Source organism: Crinia signifera, chromosome 1 (genome assembly GCF_055691185.1).
Source record: "Crinia signifera chromosome 1, ASM5569118v1, whole genome shotgun sequence".
Lineage (NCBI taxonomy): Eukaryota > Metazoa > Chordata > Amphibia > Anura > Myobatrachidae > Crinia > Crinia signifera.
The window spans coordinates 265,764,275-265,769,252 of record NC_139217.1 but is presented as its reverse complement, the minus strand read 5'-3'; positions in this window follow the sequence as shown (position 1 = coordinate 265,769,252).

Sequence of the window (4,978 nt, the reverse complement as noted above, 5' to 3'; positions counted from 1 at the left end):
AAGTGCTCAGAGGATCACTGTACACCCCCTCAAGACATCTTGCAAGCCCCATTGCCATAAAACAGGCATGACCGAGCATAAAGGTGTGGGCAATTCTGTTAGTAAAATGATGCACTAAGATACTATGGGCCTTATTCTACTTCACTCTTTCTGACAAAATCCTTCTTAGATGGACAAAACCATGTGCACTGCAGGGGGGCAGATGTAACAGGTGCAGATAGAATTAGATTTGGGTGAGTTATTCTGTTTCTGTGCAGGGAAAATACTGACTGCTTTATTTTTACAATGCAATATAGATCTCACTTTGAAATAAAAACCCCACCCAAATCTAATTCCTTCTGCACATGTTACATTTGCCCCACCTGCAGTGCACATGGTTTTGTCCATCTAAGAAGGAATTTGTCAGAAAGAGTGAACTAGAATAACCCCCTATGTGCAGAGAGGGGGAAGGGGAGTTCATGCAATAAAATGGCTGGCCAAGCGGAACAGGAGTCCATAAAAGTTACATTATACGAAATAGTAGTGACCACAAATTTTATTTTGCAAACAGTAGTGCCCAAGTTCCCCAATATACATGACAGATGTGTTCCTTTAAACCAAAAACACTTAGGTGTTCCGAGTCGAACCAAACTCTGACTCTGGTCTTTATGCTGACAAAATAGAAATATGAGGGCATTCATTCAGCAACTCATGAATAGACTCAGCGTATAAGGCCTTCCCTTTTCTCTAAACATGTGTCTGATGTAACAACCATTTTGTCTCATATCAAGGCTAAAAGATTGTTACATGATGTATTAGAAAAGGGTGTAGAGATAAGTGTTTTTGTCTCTGCAGGTGTGATTAACTGCAAAGATATGCATGGCCTCCTAACTTTTTAAATAACCAGTCACTGTCTCCAATTGTAAAGTGCAACAGAATATGCTGCGCTATATAAGAAACTGTTACAGAATGACTGATGATAACAGGTTTGTTTCCCATAAACAAATGAGCAGGTGCGCATTAAGAGGGAAGGAGGCCTGTGTGCAGCCTTCTCTGGGCGGGCCCCCTCCTCTCTGCCAGGGGCAGCAACATCCTGCCTCCGCTGGACTACGGAGAGTAAGTATTACCCATTACCGCAATAAGCAAGCATGAAGGCCAAAGAGGTGGCCATGTTGGTTCCTACATAGGAACAATACAGATTTTGTCTAAAGGCATAGATGGCAAATTAAGGCGATAAAATCCTGCTACTTTTTTAATCGCTGCCTCTGCGAAGGTGATTGACAGAATGCCTGTGTTTGTGGATGTCAGAAAAAGGGAAAGTCATGTGACGTCAGCTCTGGCCCTGATCTGACTGTTTCTATCGCAATAATTATTAGATGGTGAGCGGCTTGCAGATGGATTTGCAGCTATTTTAGCAGGCTGTGCTACGCAATTCACAGGCTTGCACGGGGCGGGATTTCACTCTGGTGGGGCGGTGTATCTCTGATCGCAAGGCTCCGAAAATTAGCAGTCCAGCGATCAGGTCTGAATGAGGCCCTTAATAATTATGTATTAATTAATTAATTAATTAATTAGTTAATTCGATTTATAGCCGTTGGAGAACAGAATAGAGAATGCAGGAAGAGGGTCATATATGTGAAGCATTGGCTGACTGCTATCCTGGTATTCTGTACCATTGTGATAACGTTTTCTAATGCTCTTCTTATAAAGTATCTTATTTTCTATGTAACTCTGCATTGGCAATATATGAGATTAAGCTGTCATTAAGGTAAAGCATTGTTATTAATTAAATAATCTGTGTTAGTGTGAACTTATTTCAGCGTTCTCCATTATTAGCAAGGGTTGCAAGTTATATAGCAATAGCCGTATTATCACCGCCAAGCTCGGTTACTGGAATGATTCAAAATGTAATATTCCTAGCATTGGTTCTTGCAGGTTTTGGATTACATATAAAGTTCCACCCTGGTCATTTTTAGGTGGGGTGCCCTATATTGCTGAATGTGGACCTCTCAGGGCCATCTGGACTTACTCGCCACACCACCTACCTGACATATATGTCTATATATATAATGAATAGGGAGCTGAGGAGGAAGAGGGGAGTAACATTTGAACAGTAGTTAGCATGCCCTGTTGGGGCTGGATCTCAGTGTAGGCCGTAGAAGGGCTATGGATTGGGAGGAGGTAGAGCAGGGGAGGCTCCAGTTCAAAATTCAAATAGGGGAGCCACAGCAACTGCCACCAACTGCCATTCAAACTGACTCACTTTGAATTTTGTACCTGCTCTGGAGCCCACTTACAGTAAGTTAAGCATCTGAAATAGGTATTATCTGACGCTGCCCAAGGTAAACTTAGATTGTGGCCATATTGCGACCTGTTACAAAGTACATTGGCAAGCTGCCCCCATTAACCCTCTCCCATTCCTACTGGATCGCGGGGCATATTTTTAAATATGATTTTTTTTAAAACATTACATTTTTATGGAAAGATTTTTGTCAAAATAAAGGGGGTACAGAAGGGAAAAATAGGAAGGGGAGATGAAATAAGAAATTGAAAATGATAACATAATATTTATCTCACAATTCACATCAGACCAGAAACGTCACCAAAATTACGAGCTGAATCTATAAAGAACAGTTATAACAATGAACAAAGAAGAGAAATATAGTCACTGAAAATATAGTATAGTTACTGTAAATCAGGACTGCTGTAAATGGTTGAGTAGCCCCATAGGCGTGCGCAGCACATTTTATTAGAAGGTGCACATATATGGATAATGCAAAAAAAAAAAAGACAAAAAAACCTCCCGGAGAGCTACTAAAATTTGACCAATGCCCCTAATACTATGCCGCACACCATAATGTCCCTGCGCAATATGCTGTAACACACTGTAATGCCTGACACATTATGCCCCACATTGCAATGCCCCTCACACCTAATGCATACCTCCCAACTTTGGTAGTGGATAAAAATATATGCATAAATAGGGACAGTGCGCACCATAGGCGTGTGCCAAAAATTTACACCGTAATGTCTACACACACATTACATATTATACCACAATGCCCATTACACGTTATGCCAGGGCTCGACAACTTTATTTTAAAAATAGGGACAGCAGGCACAGTGAAAAAAAAAATACACCATAATGCCTATTACACATCACACACTCATTACATAGTATACCACATTCCGTAATGCCCATTACATGTTATGCCACACACCGTAATGCCCAATACACGTTATACCAAACACCGTAATGCCCATTATGCTTTATGCCACACACTGTAATGCCCATTACACATAATACCACAGGCCGTAATGCCTAATACATTTTATGGTGCTTACCTACATGCTCGTTGCTAGGGGTTTCATGCTCATTGCTATGGGTTTCTTGCTCGATGCCAGGGGTTGCAAGCACTTACTCAGTCTGTGGTAGTCTTGCTGTGCGGTGTTCTGTGCAGATCACGGTGGCTCCTCTGTGATTCCACGGGTGATGGCAGGCAGGGCGAGGTGGGTGACGATGGCCTGGGCTAGCCTACCAGGCCTGCTGGTGCTGGGCCCCTGGCTTGGAGAAGTGACGTTGGAATGAGTCGAACACCAAATAATAAATTAAAGTCTATTATTACCTGCAACATGGTGACTATGACAGCAGGTACATGACAAGGAGATGTATAGAGGGGGGGGGGAGAGAGAGAGAGAGGGGACAGTGAGCAAAAAAAAGGGGGGAGAGAGAGAGAGGGACGGTTGTGAAAAGGGGGGGAGTGATAGGGGATATTGAATGAGAGGGAGAAGAGAGGAGAGAGGGGGGGGGGACAGTATATATACACATATATATATATATATATATATAATGTAAGACAGTGGCAGGGAAAGTCATAGACGGCAGGTACCTTTCCCCTAGAATCCTGTCTTATGGCATATAGACTGCAGGCTGTTTCAATCTGTGTGGTAAGCTCCGGCTTACAAAGGGTGTTCTGTCCTGGGCTGGTAATCAGGAGAGCACCTGATTCTTTAAAAAGGAGTCAGCCCTCTTCATAGGGCTCTCTCTCTCTCCCTGGGTGTTGGAGGCAGTAAGCTGCTGCTAGAGAGAGACAAGGCTGTAAGTACTGCATTACTTGATCTATATCTGCTGTGTGTGTCCAGTGTCACATAGTGTGGCCCTGGTATAGAGAGGGACGTTTATTCTGTTTAGTTAGAGCTCAGACGAGCAGGTTTTATTTTCTGTTTTGCCTGAAGTGTAAAGGCTGTTTTTTTTAGTTTCTGGCTCTGAGTGCTGCAATAAACTCAGGCAAGCCCTGTTTTGGACCCAAGCCGTGATGTCACTGTCTAAGTCTGTGCCAAATCCTCACCTGTGCCTACCCGTTTGATGCTAAAACCCCACATATGGTGGAGAATGCGAGCAAGCATCTCACTTAAAGAGACATACATCGAACTATAGGACTTTTGCTACAGCAAGCTGGAAGTTGTTGCTAAAGGCAACCAGCCACAAGTGAGTGTCTGGAGTGCACTGATACTTGTATGTCCTGGCTGAAGGCTGCTGTAATACTGCAACAGGAGACTGTTAAAATGGAGGACCTTTTAAAACACTTGGTGCAGGCAAATGAGCTGCAGCGGCAGGCCAACGCACATCAGCAAAAGGTGCATGAGGAGGCCATGCGTGCCCAGGCTGAAACCAATGTTTTGCTGCTTGAATCCAACAGACAAGCCTTAAAGGAACAGCAGCAAACTAATCTGCAATTACAAGAGCAAATACAGAATGTGGCTAAGAGTGTGGCGCAGAGTGTGCAAACACCCCAACCCTTGCTTCCAACCACACGGGCTGCAGTACAGAAGTCTCTGCAAAAGATGACTCTCACGGATGATGTAGAGGCCTATCTTGCAGTGTTTGAACGTGTAGCAGAGCGTGAACAGTTACCCGTGGATCAATGGGCAGGTGTGGTAGCGCCTTTTCTAACTGGAGAACCACAAAAGGCGTATTTTGATCTGAGTGAGCAGGATG